Source organism: Candoia aspera, chromosome 4, assembly GCF_035149785.1.
Source record: "Candoia aspera isolate rCanAsp1 chromosome 4, rCanAsp1.hap2, whole genome shotgun sequence".
Classification (NCBI taxonomy): domain Eukaryota; kingdom Metazoa; phylum Chordata; class Lepidosauria; order Squamata; family Boidae; genus Candoia; species Candoia aspera.
Window position 1 is genome coordinate 23610004 of NC_086156.1, and position 24797 is coordinate 23634800.

At 39.9% G+C, this 24797-nt stretch overlaps 1 protein-coding gene across 2 annotated transcripts in view; it reads left to right on the forward strand.

The window, feature by feature from the left end:
• The first annotated feature begins 11055 nt into the window (after positions 1–11055).
• CDK14 (cyclin dependent kinase 14) overlaps positions 11056–24797 on the forward strand; it is a 239519-nt gene continuing 225777 nt past the window's right edge. For both annotated transcript variants that reach the window (XM_063303604.1, XM_063303606.1), the window contains exon 1: positions 11056–11579. The gene's annotated coding sequence lies outside the window, so the exon portion shown is untranslated. The remainder of the gene's footprint in view (positions 11580–24797) is intronic.

Below are 24797 nucleotides of genomic sequence, written 5' to 3' on the forward strand. Positions count from 1 at the left end.
ACTTGATACAGTGGCAGGCCCTGACCTCAAGTCATGCAGGGAGAAGCTGTGTGGAATAGAAAAGAAGATTTTTTACCGTTCTTCTTTTTCTTTAATTCTGTCTTGCAAGATGCTTGGAGGTAATGTTTTGTCCCCAACTTTTCAAGCAGGCGTCTGTTCTCATAAACTCTCAGAAAGCAGTATGTAACTCAATAGATTTTAGCCAGTCTAAAATGTAAACCTGCAACATTAATGACGGTTGCATCTGATCACATCTATATACAGACTGATGAATAAAGAAAGAGGAAAATTTCTGTATCAGCTCTTGTAATATTAATATACAAATCAGTTGCTTTATAAATCTGTTACTTCAGATTTCATAATAACATGCTGCCATGATTAAATATGCTGAGGATGAAACATTTTCTTGCACAAATATGCTTTTTTAAAATGTGCTGTTATGAGACCCCACTGTAACAATGGAAACATCTGGTTCATAAAATATATTAATGTAACATGAATGTGACCCTAAAGGCATAGCACTACCACAGCAGGACTGCAGATAGATAATATTAGGCCTTATGATCTTGGAAGGGACTTCCTTTAGAGGGCCAGACTGTATTAATTCACTTGTGACTTGCACACTAACACTTCTTTTATCACTGTCTGGCCACTAGTAAGTATTTCAAATTTGGCAACTGCTTCTCTGTTTCTAAAAGCACTATTAGAATGACATATACAGTCCACCATTCCTTAAGCTCTCAGAGTAGAGAGAGAGAAGAAATGTTATAATAATATAACATTGGTATCAGACGAGCACGAACGCACTGCAGCAACCCAGAACACCAGAAAAAGGAAACAGATCACCTATACAGCATCATCCAACAAAATGGATACCCGCTCAACTTTATCAAAAAGTACCTGACCACCCAACCCACTACAACCCAACCAACAGAAGCTATGAAAAAGATAACACTGCCATACATCAGAAACATCTCAGAAACTACCAACAGACTGTTACAACCACACAGCATCACCGTAGCACATAAACCCACTAAAACTCTTCAAAACATCCTAAGTAACCCAAAAGACCCAGTAGCACAAGAAGAAAAAACAGGAGTTATCTACAACATACAGTGTAAGGATTGTAGCAGCCACTATGTAGGACAGACAGGCAGAAGACTAGCAGAGCGCATCCACGAACACAAACTAGCAGTCAGAAGACATGATGAAATCCTTAATTTCACAACACATGGACAGACTTAACCATACTTTCAACTGAGAAACTGTGAGCATCCTAAACCAAGCCAAATCCAAAAATGCTAGGGAATTCCTGGAAGCTTGGCACTCAGACAAAGCAGCCATCAACGAACACATAGAGGTAAACAACATTTGCATACCATTCAAAAGAGACAATAGAAAAGCCAGAAAAGCAGAACCCCTCCTCACCAGCAATCAACACCCAAATATGCAAATATTAGCACTAGGATTAACACCAGATGAACAATCAAACAGCACAATACACCCTAATCAAGAAACTATTAACTCAATCAATCAACCAAGCAGCAAACAACAGCCCAATCAAGGAACTTCCAAAGAGAGAACAACACCTCCACCAACACAAGCTGGACAAACCACAATATATAAACAGAGAGCAAGGCCCACTCCCTCTTCACACTGAAGATGTTGCCTAGTCTGGCAATGAAATGTCTGCAAGAAAACAAGGCTCAGACAGCACCAAAGACTCAACATTGGTATCACTCTGCTCCTAAAATTAACGCACTGTATATGGCCATCTAAAGTGCTAAGATCCATGAGTTCAATTCAACCCCATAGAATAACATCTGGCTATCCATGTCTGAGAATTCCCTATAAGGTTGAAATCAGTAAGGCAGTGCCTCCTGATGGTCACTGTAACTAAAACACACACAGGCACACACACAAACACACAGAGAATACACACAGTTTCTAATACAATCAAGCAAAAACAAACGACCAAGAACAACTGTTTGGTAGCCACCATACAGTATTTCACATTTAAAATTTAAAGTTCTAGGATGACTATAGGAATAAGATGGAATTTATTTCTATTATACTGATTTCCTTGTGTCCCTTTTATTGTGTGAAAGGGTACATTTTTAAATGTGACAATAATAAAATGAGCATCTGAAATTCTGCATAGCCTTGGCTGGCTGCTTCTGGATTATAATTAAAGATACACCAAGCTGCGTCAGACCCAAAGAAAGATGACATGCCCAAGTAGCATTACTCACTGCTACTAGACTTCTTTGCCATCTCCCCACCCCCACCCCCCTTCCTGGCCATCTGGGGTGTTCATGACCTCTCTCTAGCTGCACAAATACGTTTTGGGGCCAGATGGCACTGTTGGTATGCTTATACCCCAACCAGGCTCCCACCGGGCACCATATGTATGGAATGTCACTTCCATATTGAGGCTATAAATGCATAATGGAATATTTGTAGACGTACGGGTTCATATAATGCAAGGTTGTCTATTGCATGAGCCAGATTCCAGAGCAACAAAATTGATCATATTGACTAACCCAAGCTGCCTCAGTGCAGGTAGAATGGCAACTTCTTTGGGGTATGATCTCTTCTTCCTAAATAAACTTTTCAATATATATAGTATACACAAAGCATCCATGTTTGATGTAAACAAAATGCTGAATCATGCCTTTAACACCTTCCTAAGGCAGGTGGCAAAGACACCATTCAAAGTGTGTCAAATGACTCAATAAATTCTTTTTTTTAAATACTCTTTATTAAATTACTTATACAAAAAATTTAAACATAAGAGACACCTACATACAAACCATAAAAAAGAAAGAAAAGAAGAGAAGAAAAAAAGAAAGAAAGAAGAGAAAAGAGAATTTAGAAGAGGGAAAGAGAAAAAAAAAAAAAAGTTCAGGTTTCCAACTCTCTAAGCGGTATATCTAAATATCTTAACATCTTTTTTTTTATTAATACTCTAACTTCTATGGTTCTGTTTAAATTATATAGTGAGAATAATTACTATTTACAGTTTATATATTCATGTTAACATTTTGAGTCAGTTCCACATATTTGAAGAAGGGTTTCCAGTCATTCTGAAAGTCTTCCATATTTTTGTCATTTAATTGTTCTGTGAGTTTTGCCATTTGTGCCAAATTAAGGGACTTCAGTATCCATTCTTCAGCAGAAGGGGTTGATTCTGCTTTCCAGTTTGACGCATAAATAGTTCGAGCTGCGGTGATCAGATGTAGTAAAAGTTTTCCGTGGGTTCTCTTGAAATCTTTATCCATAAAGCCCAATAGATAAAATTCTGGTGTTTTATCAATGTCTATTTTACAAATTGTATAATGTATAAATGTCCAAAATTTGTTCGCTTTTTTGCAAGTCCACCACATATGGCATAACGTTCCTATTTCTTTTTTACACTTCCAACAAATGTTTGTAGTATTTAAATGACTCAATAAATTCTTGATTACTATAACTTGCAGTTTCTTTCAAATAGGGTATAGGGATAAATTCACCTCAATAGTATCACTCAAGGACCTAGTTTGTATTATCAAAGTATGTATTTTTTTGTATTTCTATGTATCTCAAGCTAAGGATTTCAAAATGCAATGCAAAATCAGTTCTTACTGAAGATATGAGCTTTTTCTGTAATCCATACCCATGTTTTGTTTGTGGATTTCTTTGCTGAAGGAAGCTGATTTGACAGTACCTCAAATATCTTAAGTAGCTAAGCGAATCCAAACTCCTGCTAATCGTTGGTATTGCCAACAAAGACTTTTTGCTTTATAATTTTTCTTTATTGCTTTCCTGAATTCCCTCTTGTGGCTCTTTTAAAGCATTTAGTCTAACTCTTTGCTCTGATACTTTCTGGATTGATTCAGTTGGCTCTGGGCCTGGCATAATAGGGAGCTCTATCAGTCTTTTCATGTCTCTGTGGTGCATTTGGACACATGCCTGCAAAGTTCTTTGAATGGAATCCTTGAATTGAGAAGTTCACCCAATCTTACAAACAACTGGTACCAATGCTTAATGTAGCAAATTTATAGCTAGAAATGTGGAGAAATGTATGCAGAACTCAGTCTTTTGAGTCCAAGCAATAATTGTGATGAGGTGAAAGGTCCCCTGTGCAAGCACCGAGTCATGTCTGACCCTTTGGGAGGATGCTGCTTTCTCGACGTTTTCTTGGCAGCCTATAGCAGGGTGGTTTGCCATTGCCTTCCCCGGTTGTCACCTTCCCCAGCAAGCTCAAACTCGGGTCGTGGGGAGAGTTTCAGTTGCAAAACTGCCGCCTACCACTCTGCGCCACACAAGGCTCCCCAAGCAATAATTAACATCAGCCTAAACAGTGTAGTATTTCTTTGGAGGATGGTTTTTTTTTTTTGCTTTGAACCCCTATATTTTTATATGCTATTCAAAAATCTGCTTTCTATCAATCTGAACTGTGTTAGTTTGACAAAAACCAAACCCAGACAACATTTTATTACGATTAGCAGAATCACTTACCTTCCTACAGTGAAATGACACACAGTAGCTATAGAATTATTTTCCCATGCAGGTTCACTAAAGCCCAAAGAAGCTAATTCACTAAAGGATATTATTAGCCCAAAATAAGATATTTCAGTTTGACCGATGTGAGTTGTATGAATAACATCATACTCACTTAGCCTCTGTAAGATTTCAGGATAAACAGATTAAGGAACAGGATCAATATGTTGAGCACATATAGTGTGCAGTCCCTAAAAGGCTATGTTGCATAGCCAGCTTTTTTTCTCACAGCTTGTCTAGCCAGCAGAAATGTGCCGCAAACCACATTATGGAATAAAATGCTGCTACCGTGTCCTCTTTATGACCTGATACAGGACTTTCAATCTTCATTATAAAGGTACTCCTGACATTTACAGTGGCAATGGCTGCATGCCAGATAAGAGGCAGTAAAACCAGTTATATTCCATGTAGCCGTTCCCAATATAGTTTGTCTCTTTCTGTTCAGTGGTAGTCACCTAAGACTGATGTGGAAAATTAAAAAAAAAAGTAGAGAGCTAGGTTTATTTGAATGTTACACAAAGCTTTTCATACAATTCCTGGTCCACAGCTTGGTTACCCAAGAGCGCTTTATTTTATTTATTCAGCACTTGTGGACTGGGCCGATAAAAAACTGATGTGATGCACTTGCAGAATGTTAGGTATAACATTACTCTGTTATAAGCTACAAGTGGAACTACAGTTGGGAATGTACCACTCTGTGCATGTCTATCCTTCTCTGTTCAGTTTGCAATGAACCCCCTAACAATGCCACTATATGTTCACTTAGGCACCTGAAACATCTGTCAAAACTATGTCACTTCAATCTACATCTATCTGTTCTTGAAAAAACTGTTTTCAATTTCTCAGAAGAGACCTGATGTAACGTACCACAGCAATGAACTAAGAATGCGGTCCTTCCATAAAACTTGAGTGGGTAAAATGTAGCAATTGTAGATCAACCATTTAATGTGAAAATCCTGGATTAAGTTATGTGACTCCAGACACTACAATTTCTTCAATAAAATATAATTAAATGAACCATGGCTTAGCATTCTGTGTGGGCCTGGCCAGTCTTCTGTCTCCCTGTTTGGCAACCAAAACTCTGTAGGGTTTGCACAGAAGTGTAGAAGTGATAGACTCCAAGTTTTCAAAGGGTATGTGAATCTGGGCAACCTATGATAGCAGTTGATGACTTTGCGGCTGCATATCTCTGGGAATATATAGCAATATTAAAATTCAAAATATGTTCCAGGGAATTTAGATAGACAGACAAAAACAGAGCAAGTTCAAATGGAGAGTCAGTATAGTACAGGGATGAAACTTGTTTAGAAGACCTGAGATCAAACCTGCACTCAGGAATAAAATAGCAGTCTTGCTAGTATCAACACTTGCCTTTATCTAACAGAAGACGACCTTATTGTTCTCCAAGATTTTAAATAGTAATTTGCAGCTGCCTTTATTGCTACTTTACCATTTGTTCCCCCAATTTTATATCTTGTAGATAATTCTTTGTTGTTATAATCCATGTTTTACTGTCATTTGACAATGAAAACAGCTCTAAATTGCTTCGGATCATTTATAAAAGAACACTAGTATGTTAAATTAAATAAATTTAAAGATGACCCTGGGTTAGGTGTGTTGTGAAGAGAAAAAGAACTGAAAAGAAATAACCAGTTGCGATATTCTGGGCTCCTCAGGATGGGATGAAAAAACAAAATCTCAGTACACACGGTAGACTGAGGTAAATCATTAGGTTCTTAGCCCTAGTCCAAGAGTGAGGAGACCCAAACTACATCCCAGCATTTCTCCCTGTTGGCTAGGATATGTAGAGGTACAGAGTCCCACACACATACCACTCATCTCCAGTGCAGGGATTAAAAATGAAATCAGCAAGTGGCATATTCCTATGCCAGTCGGGGAAGAAAACCAGTTCCTTCTCAATCCCAGATGAATAGTAGTACATAGTATACAAAGATTTGTGCAATTCAGCTTTATTTTAAAGGGCCACCATAAGAATCACTGAGATTATTAAATCTCATACACTAGGGACTGAGTAACACAAGTGTCTACATTATTTAGTTATTTATTTATCACATTTCTTCACTGCCCATCTCGGCAAGCGACTCTGGGCGGTTTACAATCAAATTAAGGTAATTAAAGATTAAAATATCATAAAACCAGATTCATTATAAAAATATAAAATCCAAGATAGTGAAACAACAGTCTCAATAAAAATTCCCAGGGCCTCATCGAGTTGCCAACAACCCTCATGATTGACTATCCCCCCTTCCTACCCCAAGCAAGGTGGCAGAGCCAAGTCTTGACTCCCTTTTGGAAGGCCAGGAGAATGGGGGCCTGCCTCACTTCTGGGGTAACTTACTCCACAGGGCGGGGGCCACGGCAGAGAAGACCCTCTTCCTGGACTCTGCCAATCGACAATCTCTCATGGACAGAGTCCGTAACATGTCCTTTCTGCCTGACCGGGTGGAATGGGTCAAAGTAATGGGGGTGAGGCGGTCCCTCGGGTAACCTGGACCCATGCCATTTAGGGCTTTAAAGGTGATAACCAATATCTTGAATTGGACCCGGAAACAAACTGGCACCCAATGCAGCTCGTGCAGCAAAGGTGTTACGTGTGCCATCCTTGGGGCTCCTAAAACTGCTCGCACAGCCACATTCTGAACCAGCTGTAGCTTCCAGATGCTCTTCAATGGTAGCCCCATGTAGGGTGCGTTGCAATAGTCTATACGGGAGATGACGAGGGCATGAGTGACTGATTGGAGGGCTTCCCGATCCAGGAATGGGTGTAGCTGGTGCACAACACCAAGTTGGGCAAAGGCTCCCCTGGAGCAGGAGTTGTGAGTCCAGCAGGATTCTCAGATTCAGCAACGGGTCTGTCTGGGGCAGTGTGACCCCATCCAGAACCAAAGATGGTAAGTTCCTGGATGTCAAGGAGCCCCCAACCCACAGCCACTCCATCTTACCTGGGTTCAGCTGAAGTGTGTTGTTCCCCATCCAGACCCCAACAGCCTCCAGGCACCGAGAGAGGGTGGTCATAGCATCACTTAAGTCACCCAGGATGGAAATGTATAATTGGGTATTATCAGCATATTGATGATACCTCATCCTGTGGCGACGGATGATCTCATCCAGTGGTTTCATGTTAAAAAGGAGTGGGGAGAGTACTGAACCCTGCAGCACCCCACAAAGGAGGGGCTGCGGGCCTGATCCCTTGCTCCCTATCAACACCGATTGGGATCGGCCCTGGAGGAAGGTGAACCAGTGCAAAACTGCACCCCCCCAACTCCCTGAGCTAACCCAAAAGGATACCATGGTGCACTGCTCCCATCCTGCTCCCACCATCATCCAAAAATGTGACCAAAGCTGTTTCCATCCAATATCCAGGCCTGAAACCTGACTGAAAAGGGTCCAGATAATCTGTTTCATCCAGGATCCTCTGGAGCTGCAACATCACCACTTTCTCAACCATCTTCCCTAAAAAGGGGAGGTGGGAGATTGGATGAAAATTGTCCAGCACGGTGGGATCCAGTGATGGTTTCCTGAGGAGGGGGTGCACCAGTGCCTCTTTAAAGGCAACTGGAAACACTCCCTCCCCCAAGGATGAATTCACAATCACCTGGACCCACGCCACACATCACCTCCCTTCACCAGCCAGGAGGGACAAGGATCTAATTGACAAGTGGTGGCATTTACAGTCCAGAGAACTCTGTCCACTTCCTCGTGCCCAACAGGGTCAAACTGGGTAAGTATGCTCCCCAGGCATTAATGTTGCTCTAGTAACCTTACTGGGTATGAACAACAGTGAGGGTTCCTGACAGCTATCATTCTAGATGTTGTTCATTTCCCATTTCTTTCTATCTATGTACCTATGTACCTACCTACCTACTTAAAAGTATGTCCCCTTCTCCACAGATGGGGGTAGATGCCACAATAACATCACACCTGACAACATGTACATATGACATCACTCTTCCCCTTACCTCCACAGACACCCATGCCCTTGACTGGCTTTACGTATGACACTTAGCTATGCAGTTTGTCCAGCTTTGTCTTAATGGCTGTTTTTACATGACACAATCATGGTTAACTCAGCTATTCATTTACTTCAGTGACTCACTGAACAATAACATCATATCCATGAAGTCTGGATTTATATAATAGGTCTAACTAAAATGTGGTTGTCTAGCGTGTGGCTCAGTGTGAATGTATTCATTATATGGTTTATAAACTACACTTTATGGTTGTGTGAATTCAGCCAAACAACAATGTCATTAAATAAACCACAAATTTTAGATAATGTGAATCTAGAGTTTAAGATAAAGTGGTATTTATTCCAGGAACAGGACTGAAACTATCGGCATTTATGAAAGGGGATACCAAGCTGAACCAGTGGAATTGTATAGAATAGATTATCAATCTTCAAATTTTTATTTTACCATTCATATATTCAATTAACACATAATTTATATGCTATGCTAAATAAGTTGGTTGAAATAGCTAAAATACAGTTTGTACTTCATACTGGTATGGTTGTAACAAACACAGTGCCTCTTCTCTAGTGTACAACATCCTCTGTGAGAATGTGCCTGAATTGACAAACGTGTTAAAACTGCCTTTTATAAAAGCTTGCTAAGTAAGACCAGGGGCATTATTTACCTATTGAAAGCTTAGAAAGGGATGTTAAATGTATGTCTGTGAGTTATCCATCTCTTTAAAGGTGAGTAAGAATCCAAAAGAGTAAGAAACAGCATCAAGGCAAAACGAGAACCTGCTTCCAAACCCTACAGTGTTCGGTGGCACACTTTATTTCACACCACTTTTTAACATCAAGCAACTCTGAAACACATTCCTGAGTTCACTCATCTCACTAAGCCAAAGTTTGATTAACCATGTTTTGTTGAATAAACCACAATTGCTTAGGTTCATATACTAATGTAAAATAAATCAAACTACCTGAGCTCACTGCTCATGCTAATCCATAATGCAGTTTGCTTATTTGTGGCCTAGCATGATCCATGGTTTGTAAACCAATGTTTGTGGCTTAGCCCAAAGCATGAACTCAACCATTTGGGATTAAATACCATGGTTAACAAAACTGCTGTTTAGCATGACATGTAAATCCTGTCCCTGCCTTGAGGGGGTGGGGCATGAGCAATAAACAAAATGTTTCCAGTCAATGCTACCAAACAGCCTATTGTTTCAAGCAAGTAAGTTCAGTCATTGTTTGCTTAAACAGATTTTATTGAATAAATCACAATTGGCTGGGTTTACATAATACACTAAACCACAAACAAACCATATTTTATCTTAGCATGTTGGGATGAATCCAGCAATTGTGTTGCACCCACCTTTATTTAAACTTACAGCAGACCTATTTTAGAGAGCCAGTTTGGTGTAGCAGTTAAGGCATCAGGCTAGAAATCGGGAGACGGTGAGTTAGGCACGAAGCCAGCTGAGTGACCTTGGGCCAGTCACTCTCTCTCAGCCCTAGGAAGCAGGCAAGGGCAAACCACTTCCGAAAAACCTTGCCAAGAAAACTGCAGGGACTGGTCTGGGCAGTCGCCAGGAGTCAACACTAATTTGAAGGGACACCCACACAAAAAACCATATTTAAGAGAGAAGAGGACTTAAGGCAAAGGATTTAAGCCAAAGAAAGAGGAGGTTTAAAGCTCAGCTGGAACCGACCCCTCCCCCGAAAGAGGGTCGGTTCCAGCTTGGCTAGGTACAATCACACCTGGTCAGTACTCTAACGGGAGAAAAGTCAGGGCTGAGGACTGGAGTGGGAAGTCAAGAAAAGTCTAGAAAGCGTCGCGGAGGGAGGCAACAGTAAATCACTTCCCTACGTACAGTATCGTTGCTGGGAAACAACAGGTCCATGTAGTCCTCTGGGGTCGAACTCAACTCCAGGGAGACTTTATTCCTAATATGCATAAAGCGAGCCTTTAATTCATGTTCGCAAGAAGGGAAGCCCAGCGGGAAGCAGCAGAACTTAATTACAAGAGGGATCGCGCTATATTTGACAGGAAAAATTACTCTGGGTTAGATTCAGAGAAAAGACCTAAAAGTGAGACTGTTAGCTCTTCTCAACAAAGAAACGCCCAGTTCACACACCTATGAACCTCTCGAGCGGGGCTGTTGCTCCCCGTTCGGCAGCCAGGCTGGGCTTTGGCCCCCATCCCCAGCACGTCAGGAAGAGAAAGGGCACCAAGAGGGGAAAGAAGTAACGCGCCAGAGCGCGTGCGAAAGAAACTCTCCGGCGAGCCGGCTTCCCTCGCCGCGGCCAATGAGACGGCGGAGAGGGGAGAGGGAGGCGGGGCGAGGGTGGACGGGCAGCCTCCGCCTTCGGGGGAGAGCACGGGCGGGGGCGCGGATGCGGTTCGGGTCTGGCGAGAGCGGGGGCTGCTCTTCGGCTAGCGGCTGCACGCGCGGCTCCTGCTGCGCCCGGGGCAGGCAGGCCGGCAGCTTCCCCTCCCTTCCCCGGCTGCAGCCTTCTCTGGCGGGGCTTCCCCGTCCCTCCCTCGCCTCCTCCTCTCCGCTCGCCCCTCCTGGCCGCCCTCTGCTCTGTTCCCCTCTTTCTCCTCCTCTTTTCCTCCTCTCCGTCCCCGGGTCTTTCAGTCCCCTTTTCCCCGACATCCCCCGACTTCTCTCCCCTGGAGAGACCCCGCTCCCGCCGCCTTTCCCTTCCTCCTCCGCCCCTCATTGTCTCCTGCAGCCGATTGCCCAATTTCCAAAGCACGGGGGAACTCGCTATGGGCGAGGACGAGGCAGCCCCGGAGGCTCTCCCGCCCCCTTCGAGCACCAGGAGCTAGGGGAAGCGGGGCTTTTCGGGCTGGGCCAGGAAGGGTGAGCTGCGCGGCGGCAACCTCTTCTTGCGGCGGCGGCCGTCCCTCTGGTGATTCGCAGGGCGTCGCGTTGTCTTGGGGCGCTCGCCCCGCCGAGCCCGATGTGCGATCTGCTCGACTCGCAGCAGCCGGCGGAGAAACTTAGCAGGATGAAAAAGTTGCGGCGAACTTTGTCGGAGAGTTTCGGCCGACTAGGTAAGGGGGCCAAAGGAGGGAGAGGCGGGCTGGCGGCTCGGAGCATTCCTTAGCACTGAGCCTTGTTCCAACTATCGCCTCGCGGCTCACTGGGTGAGTGTGCGGGCTGGATTGCCTCGCTTACTCCTTGAAATTTTGTTTGCTGCCAAAGAAGCTCAAACCTGTGCTGGTGAGAGTGATGGGAGTTGTAGTCCAACACCTCTGGAGGCCGCCGGCTTGGCTGATGTTCTTTTCAACAAAGCATTCGGCTTCCCTTCTTTCTGGCCGTCTTTCTGTGCATTGCAATACCATTCTGAAAAATGGATTTTTAAAAGAATGTACCCAGTTCAAATCGTTTTATTCAGAAGTCATCTTTCTGACTTAAGTTGAAGAGATTAACAGCTGTATGTGCCGAGAATCACAACATTAGCATATAAATGTGTTAATTTCACTCTGACTTCACTTTGAGTATATCTTACCCTTAAAAAAACAAACTTTTAAAGCTGTTACTGGGTGTTAATCATATGCTTTTGACTACTTAAATTGCAGATGTAGTTTAACATGGAACATCTCCAAATAGGGTAATTGAATGGTAGCATACTCTCCCCTTAAAAATAATAAATGAAATTAGGTTGATATTAATAATTAAAAATACTAAACAGGAGTAGAAAGTACTTCGAATTAATTGAACCTATTTTTTAAAAAAATGGATTCAAATTCCTTCAAACTATGCTTTTGAAAAAAGGGTATTCTGTTTCCTATGGATGAATGCTCCATATATTTTTCTTAAGCAGGCACATAAAAAGGTGTATGAACGGTAGGACTGACTGCAGCTTTTTAATGTATATTTGATGCAAATCTGGCTTTGCTGTCATATGCTCTAGATGACCCAATTATAATGTGTTTCATTATTTTATAATGCAAGATGAAGTCAAGTCACTTCATTCCCTACAAAGGGTATGGAAATAAAAAAGTTAAATGTAACAAAAATAAATGATTGAAGAATACTATAATAAAATGTTATACATGTTAAATATTGAGGGGTGTCAGTTGTAAACTGTATTTAGAAAAAATACGTTCTATTGTTTTAATAGAATAAGATAATTCTGTCCTGGAATATGATTTATGAATGTGTCAGAGAAAGGAGGTTCCAACTGCTTGCATACTTGAAATGGCTTGGTATTACAACTAGCCAGGATGTACTTTCTAGAATTAGTCCTCCCAGTTGTAAGATGGAGCAAGTTATAGATGTAAACTAACTGTGTTTCAAAAAAGGTGATGCTAAAAGGTGTAATGGGTAAACTGCATTTGAAAATGGGATTCAATTCCTGCATCATCATCAATAATAATTGTTTCTGTAACAAAAGGGATCTCTCTCCTTGGCCATCAGGCAGTGGTTACCGTGTTCAGTAATAATAGTAAGAAAGTGAAAAATGGAGAGTAAAGGCTTTCAGATGGCTTAGTAGTAAGTTAAAACTTGAAGTCAGACTAATATCTAACTACAGAAGTCTTCACTAACCTTTTAATTTGGGATTGAAATCGTTCAGAATCTAAAGTGCTGTTGATTTGGTACCTCACAAAGGACTTGCAGGTTGTCCACAGCATAAGAAAAAGCTCTCTTCATGCCTTGTACCTTTCATTCTTCAGATAGCCAAATTAGCCACCAGGAGTTGCTCAGAAACTCTTACCTCTGCTTGCCACAGCATTTCTGTCATCTTCTGTCAATTCTTGCTTTGTAAATATAGATGTCCTGAAACTCCTTTTGGAGGACACAGTATGATGATGTGTCGTCAGTACAAAGGTATATAAGGTGTGACATTTACATAAGAGGCTATTCAGCCCTCTCCTAAACTATTCATAGAATTTTCTGTATTTATCTGAATAAGATTTCAAAATGTACACAGGAATGTAGTATAAACCATTGGAGCAAATTTCACTAGAGTGCAAGTTCATTTAATGTTTATTACATTTATGTCCTGCTTTTCCTTAAACAACTTAAGACAGGTAACATTTTTCCATCTGTTTTTTCTACAGGTTGGCAAATACCGAACCTGCCTTTTAAGTACATGTTAGTAATAGAAACTATTTTTTTGGTCAGAATAAGGGATGTGGATTATAGGTAGATTATAGAAAGGGATATGGAAGCTTGGAAAAATTCTAGGTGCTTCTATTGAGCTAGCCTAGTCTTTATGCAGTTCTTTCCGATTAAGGTAAATATATATGCAAAGTTATCTGATAGTACTATAAGGGTCCCTTGAAATAAATAACTTCTGTTTAAATATTCAGTTGTGGTATGCAGATGTAGGGAATCACTGTGAGCCTGAACATTTCAGATCAGCTCTTCCCAGACTGTTGCCTTCAGATGGATGTATTAGACTATATCTCTCAAAGTTCCAATCAACATGACCTTTGGGAACTGTGGGCCAACATTTTTGGGGCAATTGAGGAAGCCTGTTTCAGATCAACTGCTAAAAGGGAAATGAGTGAATGCCCTTATACAGTTATTACCAATCATATTACTCATAATGATTCCTAATTGAATTTTTGGGCTGCTTGAGGAAGTGCAAAACATTTTTGCTTGAATTAAAATGGTTGAAGAATACCAGAAGCTTCTTTCTTATATACCTTTTTACAAAATTGCTTGTGACTCAGGATGCCTGTAGAATAAGTATAAAGACTCTTCCCCCCCCCCCTTGGGGCTTCTCTTACTAGAGAAGACAGAGAACTATTTGTCAGACCAAGATGTAGAGCAGAAACTTTAGAGTGTGGATGTTAGGTGGTTCCAGATGTAAAATAAAGGCATGATGTCTGGTGTCAATAACACCAAGCTCAGGGATGATTTCTGTGTAATGTTGCATCTGGGTTAAATCTCTGATTGATACTAAATACCTGACAGTAATGGTGTTCTTGCTAAAGGGCTGAAAATCAGCAAACCATTCTGATAAATAAAAAAAATACCACCCAATCCTGACCTGCTACTCCCGTTTATGGTGTTTAATTATTTTAATGCATGAGCAAAGTGTTTTGCTACAAGCAGTTTGTTGTAGACATTGCAAATTGCTGTAGGAATGCATTTCATTCATTAATTATAAGAACTTGAGCTGGCTTGGCCAAGCCTTGTGGATCTGTATTTTATTTCACACACTGGCTGGTTGGCCAGCCCTAAGAAACCCACTATTGGTGGCCTTCTCAAGCTGTTGCCACCCAGCAGTTGGTGTTTGTTGGCATCCTGCCTCAAGCCCTGGGTGGTCTATTTGACTTTCAGGCTTAATAGCCATTGATAGACATCCTCCCTGAATTTGCTAATTTGCTATTAAAGCTAGTGGGTATTACAATATCATATTGCAGTTATTTCTGTAAATGAATTATGCATAATGTGAAGTACTTTCTTCTGTCCAGTCACTTTCACTGAGTGTTTAAAATGAAGAGGAAAAATCTATTGTGCATAATTCTATTTTTTAAAAAAATCAAGAAGTAACTCTGTTCTTTTCAAATCTAACAAGCCCCCTGTGCATCAGACATTAAAGTCCCAAGCATATCATGAGTTCTGTGAAGTTCTTCTGTTTTGTCTGTTATAAGCCTGTTGCTATACAACTTTATTGAATGCCACTTGAATTCCAGCATTATGTGAAACTTACCTATTTTACTTGAAACAGCATCATTAAATCATTAAACTTTAAATATCTGTCACATGTGGCTGTTCTGTGTCTTTTTCTTTAAGTGAGACTTGTATTCTTGATTTTTGTGAGTGTCAAAAAAGAGTTTTGCACTTATTCTAATCACACTCTTCTATACTACTACTACTTTCAGTATCTGATTCTGGTTGGGGTGACAAACATGCATATATTCTGACTCTGATATACAATTTATTGGGTGGTGAGTTACTATGGAATTTTATAACTTAAAATTATAGTTTTGCCAAATATAATGATATTAATCAGTATTTTTGGACTAGGAAATGTCCTGGAAGTAGCTAATAATGATTTATAAAGGGGAATATATTTTTGGCATCAAGCCAGATTCCAACTACAAACCAATTTTTTTTATCCTAATACAGGTGTCTAGATTCCCCTAAGATAGTAGGACAAAAATAGTCTGATGCATTATTAAAAAAATTAAAAAATCAGAAAGGATCTTGATTTTTCATGGAAGAACATCTAAAAACTCTATATGAAAGCATGTATTATAGAGAAGGAGAGCCAGTTTGGTGTAGTGGTTAAGGCACCAGGCTAGAAACCAGGAAACAGTGAGTTCTAGTCCTGCCTTAGGCACCAAGGCAGCTGGATCACTTTGGGCCAGTCACTTTCTCTCAGCCTTAGGAAGGAGGCAATTGCAAACCACTTCTGAAAAACCTTGCCAAGAAAACTGCAGGGACTTGTCCAGGCAGTCTCTGAGGATCGGACACGATTGAACAGAATAAAAAAAAATAATCATAGAGAAGGGGTCAGGTTTATATGTACAGTTGTGGGAAAAAGTAAGTACACCCTCTTTGAATTCTATGGTTTTATGTATCAGGACATAATAAAAATCATCTGGTCCTTAGCCGGTCTTAAAATTAGGTAAAGACAACCTCAGATGAACAACAACACATGACATATTACATGATGTCATTATTTATTTTACAAAAATAAAGCCAAAATGGAGAAGCCATGTGTGAAAAAAGTACATCAATACTGTTTCCATAGGTATTAAGAGGCTAAGTAGCAGCCAGTTGCTGCTAATCAAATGCCCTTGATTAATTGATCATCAGCAAGTGTGACCACCTCTATAAAAGCCGAAGTTTTAGGGGTGTGCTGGTCTCGAGCATTCAGGTGTTGTTAACACAATGCCAAAGAGTAAAGACATAAGCAGTGATCTTAGAGAAGCAATTGTTGCTGCCCATCAATCTGTGAAGGGTTATAAGGCTATTTCCAAACAATTTATAGTCCATCATTCTATAGGGAGGATACTTATTCACAAGTGGAAAACATACAAGACAGTTGCCAGTCTTCCCAGGAGTGTACGTCCCAGCAAATTCACCCCAAGGTCAGACTGTGCAATGCTCAGAGAAATTGCAAAAAATCCAGGAGATACATCTCAGACTCTGCAGGCCTCAGCATGTTAAATGTTAAAGTTCATGACAGTACAATTAGAAAAAGACTGTACAAGTATGGTTTGTTTGGAAGGGTTGCCAGGAGAAAGCCTCTTCTCTCTAAAAAGAACATGGCAGCACGGCTTTGGTTTGCAAAGTTGCATCTGAACAAATTGCAAGACTTCTGGAACAACGTCCTTTGGACAAACGAGACCTAAGTGGAAATGTTTGGTCATAATGCACAGCACCACATTTGGTGAAAACCAAACACAGCATATCAGCACAAACTTCCCATACCAACTGTCAAGCACGGTGGTGGAGGGATGATGATTTGGGCTTGTTTTGCAGCCACAGGACCTGGGCACCTTGCACTTATTGAGTTGACCTTGAACTCCTCTGTATACTGAAGTGTTCTAGAATCAAATGTGAGGCCATCTGTCCATCAGCTAAAGCTTGGCCAAAATTGGGTCATGCAACAGGACAATGATCCCAAGCACACCAGCAAATCTACAACGGAATGGCTGAAAAAGAAAATCAAGGTGTTGCAATGGCCCAGTCAAAGTCCAGACCTCAACTCGATTGAAATTCAGTGGCTCAATGAACTGAAGCAATGTTGTAAAGAGTGGGCCAAAATTCCTCCACAATGATGTGAGAGACTGATAAAGTCATACAGAAAACAATTACTTCAAATTATTGCTGCTAAAGGTGGTTCTACAAGCTATTGAATCATAGGATGTACTTACTTTTTCACACATGGCTTCTCCATTTTTGCTTTTATTTTTGTAAAAATAATGACATGGTGTAATATGTCATGTGTTGTTGTTCATCTGAGGTTGTCTTTACCTAATTTTAAGACCTGCTAAGGACCAGATGATTTTTATTATGTCCTGATACGTAAAACCATAGAACTCAAAGAGGGTGTACTTTTTCCCACGACTGTATTTGATGTCCTGACTGCTTGAGTCAAATAGTTAAATTAGGCCTTTGAAGGTTGCAGTACTGTAGTCTTCTCAGTAATGTCCTATGCAATGCTGATTCTTTCAAAAAATAGGTCGGATTAATTTCTGGCTGATTTCGGTGCTGATCTGTTGGCTTATTTACTATACAAACTAATGCAGACCCCACTAAAGATTACTCTACCTCCAAGTATTTGGCAGTCTGAATGTAGTCCCTGAATAGAATGTAGAGGGCTAAACCAATTTGTATTCAATCACTGTGTTGTGCTATAAGTTGTTGTTTTGTGTATTCGTTTAGTCGCTTCCGACTCTTCGTGACTTCATGGACCAGCCCACGCCAGAGCTTCCTGTCGGTCATCAACACCCCCAGCTTCCCCAGGGACGAGTCCGTCACCTCTAGAATATCATCCATCCATCTTGCCCTTGGTTGGCCCCTCTTCCTTTTGCCTTCCACTCTCCCTAGCATCAGCATCTTCTCCAGGGTGTCCTGTCTTCTCATTATGTGGCCAGAATATTTCAGTTTTGCCTTTAATATCATTCCCTCAAGTGAGCAGTCTGGCTTTATTTCCTGGAGGATGGACTGGTTTTATCTTCTTGCAGTCCAAAGCACTCTCAGAATTTTCCTCCAACACCACAGTTCAAAAGCATCTATCTTCCTTCGCTCAGCCTTCCTTATGGTCCAGCTCTCGCAGCCATATGTTACTACGGGGAACACCATTGCTTTAACTATGCGGGCCTTTGTTGTCAGTGTGATGTCTCTGCTCTTAACTATTTTATCGAGATTTGTCATTGCTCTTCTCCCAAGGATTAAGCGTCTTCTGATTTCCTGACTGTAGTCAGCATCCGCAGTAATCTTTGCACCTAGAAATACAAAGTCTTTCACTGCTTCTACATTTTCTCCCTCTATTTGCCAGTTATCAATCAAGCTGGTTGCCATAATCTTGGTTTTTTTGAGGTTTAGCTACAAGCCAGCTTTTGCACTCTCTTCTTTCACCTTGATCATAAGGCTCCTCAGTTCCTCTTCGCTTTCAGCCATCAAAGTGGTATCATCTGCATATCTGAGATTGTTAATGTTTCTTCCAGAGATTTTAACTCCAGCCTTGGATTCCTCAAGCCCAGCATGCCGCATGATGTGTTCTGTGTACAAGTTGAATAGGTAGGGTGAGAGTATACAGCCCTGCCGTACTCCTTTCCCAATCTTAAACCAGTCCGTTGTTCCGTGGTCTGTTCTTACTGTTGCTACTTGGTCATTATACAGATTCTTCAGGAGGCGGACAAGATGACTTGGTATTCCCATACCACTAAGAACTTGCCACAATTTGTTATGGTCCACACAGTCAAAGGCTTTAGAATAGTTGATAGAACAGAAATAGATGTTTTTCTGAAACTCCCTGGCTTTTTCCATTATCCAGTGGATATTGGCAGTTTGGTCCCTAGTTCCTCTGCCTTTTCTAAACCCAGCTTGTACATCTGGCAATTCTCGCTCCATGAATTGCTGAAGTCTACCTTGCAGGATCTTGAGCATTCCCTTACTGGCATGTGAAATGAGTGCCACTGTTCGATAGTTTGAACATTCTTTAGTGTTCCCCTTTTTTGGTATGGGGATATAAGTTGATTTTTTCCACTCTGATGGCCATTCTTGTGTTTTCCAAATTTGCTGGCATATAGCATGCGTTACCTTGACAGCATCATCTTGCAGGATTTTGAACAGTTCAGCTGGGATGCCGTCGTCTCCTGCTGCCTTGTTATTAGCAATGCTTCTTAAGGCCTATTCAACCTCACTCTTCAGGATGTCTGGCTCTAGCTCACTGACCCCACCGTCAAAGCTATCCCCGATATTGTTATCCTTCCTATACAGGTCTTCTGTATATTCTTGCCACCTTTTCTTGATCTCTTCTTCTTCTTCTGTTAGGTCCTTGCCCTTTTTGTTTATGATCATACCCATTTTTGCCTGGAATTTACCTCCGATGTTTCTAATTTTCTGGAAGAGGTCTCTTGTCCTTCCTATTCTATTGTCTTCCACTTCTGTGCATCGCTTGTTTAAAAATAATTCCTTATCTCTTCTGGCTAATCTCTGGAATTTTGCATTTAATTGGGTATATCTCCTCCTATCACTGTTGCCTTTTGCTTTCCTTCTTTCTTGGGCTACTTCTAGTGTCTCAGCAGACAGCCACTTTGCCTTCTTGGTTTTCTCTTTCTTTGGGATGTATTTTGTTGCTGCCTCCTGAACAATGTTGCAAACTTCTGTCCATAGTTCTTCCGGGACCCTATCTACTAAGTCCAGTCCCATAAATCTATTCTTCACCTCCACTGCATATTCCTTAGGAATATTAGTGAGCTCATATCTAGCTGATCTGTGGGTCTTCCCTAATCTCTTTAGTCTGATCCTAAATTGTGCAAGAAGAAGTTCGTGATCTGAACTACAGTCAGCTCCAGGTCTTGTTTTTACCTGTAGCCCTTACATTAACATTATTTAGTATACTCCTGAAGTCTTGAGGATTTATTCCTTAACACCTAGTGATGTATGAAGAGTCACTTAGCTAACATGTAACTAGTGTTGTTGTGATTGTCCCTTCTATATCTCTCCCGTAAAGTGAAACATTAATACAACTAATTGTCCTCGCTGCTCTTCTAATTGGCAAGAGTGGAAGCCATGCTGCAGTTTGGGGCTACTGTAGGAGAAAGTCCTGTCTTCCTCTCCACTCTGCAGATGAAACTGACTCTGAGCATACACTAGGAGTTAGCAGTGTGATGCTTGTGGCTCCTGGTGCTGTTACAGACACACCTCTTGCTGCATACCGGGCTTCTTGCCCCACCATTTTTTTTAAACGAATAAATGGAAAATGGAAAACTGGCTTGCTACCACCATTCCCTAGCCATTTCCTAGCATCTTTCTTCAAAACAGGAATTCTCAGCTCCACATGGAGCCCAAAGGTTTATTACAGAACCAGAAAGGTGGTGGCTGCAGCCCGGTGCTTTGTTTGAACAGGTGACCCCTTACTCAGGTAAAGACAAGGCTAAGCTGTAGTGCTAAAGAGAAGAGAGGGTTTCTGTTAATGCCTTCTGTGGCAGCCGCCTGGTAGGAGAACTCAGAAACGTCCTCTCAGAACTGCACTTGCTCTCACTGACAGGATCTTTTCTCTGGATTAAACAAGACTCCGGGTTTTTTTGCCCCGTGAAACTTGATGATTATGGTGCGATGGCCTTTTCAGTATATCTGTCAGAGCAAGAAACTCTGTGTGGTGCTTGGGAGACACTGTCACGCAGCAAAGCACGCATCTGTCAGATTCCAAGTCCACATCTAACTCTCCTTGCTTGAGAGAAGCTGCAGAGGGCAATTTGTTGTTTGTAGAGTATGTTGTTGTTCTCCAGCAGTGCCTCAATTCTGATTAGCTGTACCAGATCTGGAGCCTGGGCAATATTTATTTGCTCAATACCCTTCCTTTTATTCATCAGTTCAAGCAGCATATGCAGCACTCCTTCCTCCTGTTTTTTCCTCACAACTGTCCTGTGAGGTATGCTTAAAAATAGCCTAAATTATTACTTATATACACTGTATATATTTCTTTTTTCATATATTAAACCAATGAAAATAAATAAATGTGAAAAGAGACTTGTATTATTTCCAGTGCAATTCTGCATCACACTGTATCTTTCTAAGTGAAGTGATTTTATTCAGGTTAGGTTTAATTAACTACAGAGAAATGTTCGTTTGCTTTTTAGCATTTCCTACGAATACTGTGAGCTATTTAGATAACAAGTTTATCTCTTTTTTTCCTAGCCTTGAAGAAAGAAGATAATGGCTTTGATGAGGTAAGTTACTTTTTTCTGTTTCAAATTTTATTTAAACTTACATTGGGCAAAGTATTGCAATTTTTAAAAAATAGATGAATTGAAAAGAATAATAAAGAATAAAAAGAATAAATTATATAAATATAAATAAAATAATAATATCAAACATGAAAAAACTACATGAAACAAATCCCACGTAATTTGATGTAATTTGTAATCTTAAAGAGAAATACTCATTTTAAACATCCATATTGAACACTTCTAGTTCAAAAAGGTACATGTATAGGCTTCCTGTGGGGAATGGCAGACTGAGAGGTACTGCTTTTTTAAGCAGCACAGATGGCGCAGCATTTTCTGGGCGCGGGCTGGGTCCCTGCAACCTGAAGAACTCTCCGGGTAAGCAGAACCCAGGAAATCATCCCTTTCGTTCTCCGAACAGCATTTTCTTGCGGGGGGATCATGGAACGGAGTCCCTGCAATCAATCCGTGATTGAGAACGCTGGGAGGCGCGGATCTCATCAAGTTCGAGGCTACACCGAAGCCGTAAAATGGACACTAAATCTTGCCACCCCATTTCTAGAACACCAAGGGTTTTGTTGGTTTGTTTGTTTATTTGTTACTGAAGAGAGGCCTTTTGCAAAAAAAGAAATGTGAAGCTCTTGGTGATTTATATTATTTACTAATTTGGAAAGTTGGCCTTTTTACTACTTAAATTCTAATATTGGGATTTAAAGGTTTTTGCTGTTTTGTTGCCATTTTCTTAATGTTTTGAGGATTATAAAAGATTTATCTACTTTGTTGAATCTGTGGAGTTGAATTTTGAGCTATCTGCCTCTGCTTTCCTGAGAGAACAGCTTTTGTGTACATCTTTTTTCTCCTGATAACACACTGGAGAGACATGGAAGAAATGAAGGCCATCTTCGAAGAACTCTATCTTGACGTCATCCAAGCCCTGGATTGTCTCCTAGAACTTGTGGAGTCTAAAGCCTACCAACAACTTGAAAACGAAGACAAGAGTGAAAACTACTTTGAGCCTAGTGCTCCTTCTTTAAAGAAGAAAACGAGGATTAACGTTTCCAAGTCAAAAAGGGAAGGGAGAAAAATTGGGCTGTGGAGAGTTAACTTTGATTCTGAAGAAAGAAGAGTTTTGGGCGCAAAGGGAGTGATACGATTGGCTGTGTTCCTGGAAAATCGAGATCAAGAATCAAGGCTGGCTGCTGAATTTGAGACTTGTAAGGGGAAAGCTTTGTGTGTAATACTGAGATATGTAAACGCCTTAGTCTGTTTTGAAGTCGGATAATTGTTTAAATGTGTTTATCAGAATGGTCTCTTAAAGGTTTAGACCGATGTTTTTGTTTGGGGGTAATGATTTTACCTTGGGTAAAAGGACATCAACCAAATGTAGATAATTTATTTTTTGTTAGTTTAGTAGGCAGAGTAAAATTTTAGTGAAGTAGGATAATATTTGAGTATTTGTTAGAAAAGGTTTTTTATTTTTTTAAGAGGGAGAGGTAGTTTGTTTTAGAGTAGAATGTCATAAAGGGATGGAAATGCTTTATAGAAATAATGTTTATCTTAGTTTAAATTAGAGTAAGAGATTGATGATATATATATATATTTGTTGTAGAAAGTTGGAAGCCACCATGTAATAGTCTTCTCTGTATTTTCGCACTTTTTTCGTTTTCTTTTTTCTTGTAGTATTCTTTGTTTCATTCTTTTTAGTTTTTATATATTTTATGTATATGTTGAAAAAATTAATAAAGCTTTATAAAAAAAGGTACATGTATAGATGGAATAATATATTAGAAGTTATTGTGCTGGTTTAATCTATAAAGGGAGACCAAATACAAATAAAGTACATTTAATTAAAAACTATTTGTCATTACGTTAATTTTTTAGCCATTGCTTTTTTCGCACTTTTAAATATCATTGATCTGAAGAAAAATTAATGTACTTTAATTTTTCCAGTATATTGCTATAGTAAATCTGATAGCTAAGGAAACTGAATAATTTTTTATGTTGCACTATTTTATATTTTCTGTGGAATATGGACAATAAAACTACATTAGAATTAATTATTAAACACTGTTGGGTAGTTTTACCAATTTCTTCAAAAACTTCCAGCTAAAGTGAGTAACTAAATGGCCATTATCGAGATAGGTGGTAATAAGAACTACACCCCTTCCAGCATCATCAAGAATTTAATTAATATATTGTATAATATATAATGTAATTTTAAGGAGATGTAGTATGATTTGTTAATTTTATAGTTGGTGATTTCTAAAATAGATTTAAATAATATTTTATACTACTGAATATTCTGTATTGACTCACCACGTTCAAGTCCCAAGTCATACTTTCCCATACTTTCAAAAATTTTCAAGAGAGTCTGTTCTATTTAATATAGGAATTTCTTAATAATATTGATAACATTTCTGTTTAAAGTGATTTAAAAATCCACTATACTTCATCCACTATACTTCATACATTATTAATATCCTTGATTGATAAGATCTTAAGAGTTTAGGAAGAAATTATTGAACATGGTCTCATAAAACCACATTAGAACTTGTGACCAATTTTTTTGCAGAATATATTCAACAGAAATAGATTTCTTATCTATAATCAAGCCTCCAATCCATAAAGTCCTCTTTTAAAAAGGGATCGTATTTTTCCATTTGTTTAAAGTTTAGATGACCCAGGAATTGGATAAGAGGGGAAGGATCAGGGGCCAGACTTTGTTTCCTCCTTTTTCAGAACTCTAACTTTAACATAGGGATTTGTGATAGTGGATATTAATTTATTTCAGGGAAGAACAGTTTTGTCCTAAAAGATTGAGAGCCTTGAGCTAATTAATGTGAGTTGTTTTAACTGAAAAGCAGGCATCTGCAAAATCTACTGTTTTGAACTGGAATGTTCTGAAGAATTCTAGAATGTTCCATTCCTTCTTGGCTCCTTTCTGATCCAGCTAGTCCAGGAATAATTCACTAATTTTCTGGAAGTTAGTTTTCTGAACCAGAAATGGCTTTTTTTCTAGATAAAAGAGAGAATAGATTGACTTTTGTAGACCAAAGAAGGAATGGAATGTTCCCAGATTGGTAAGCTTTACACATTCCTACTGAAGATTATCATCATAACTTCAACAAATCATCATCATAGTTTTATTTATATTGTTTGATTTGCCTGATGCTGGATTTTTTATAATTATGTGCCTATTAAAAAAAGGATTCCTCACTATGTGTGGAACCAAGTAATAGGTGAAGGGAGCAGAGTTTGAAACAGAAACAAAAATTTACAAAGAATGTTCATTTTAATTATGGTTATTTTACAAAGCAATGATGAAGAAGATAACAACTTAGGCTGTTTTTCAATTAATAAATTCTGTAATAATATCTAGTGAGAATGTATTGTATAATGCCT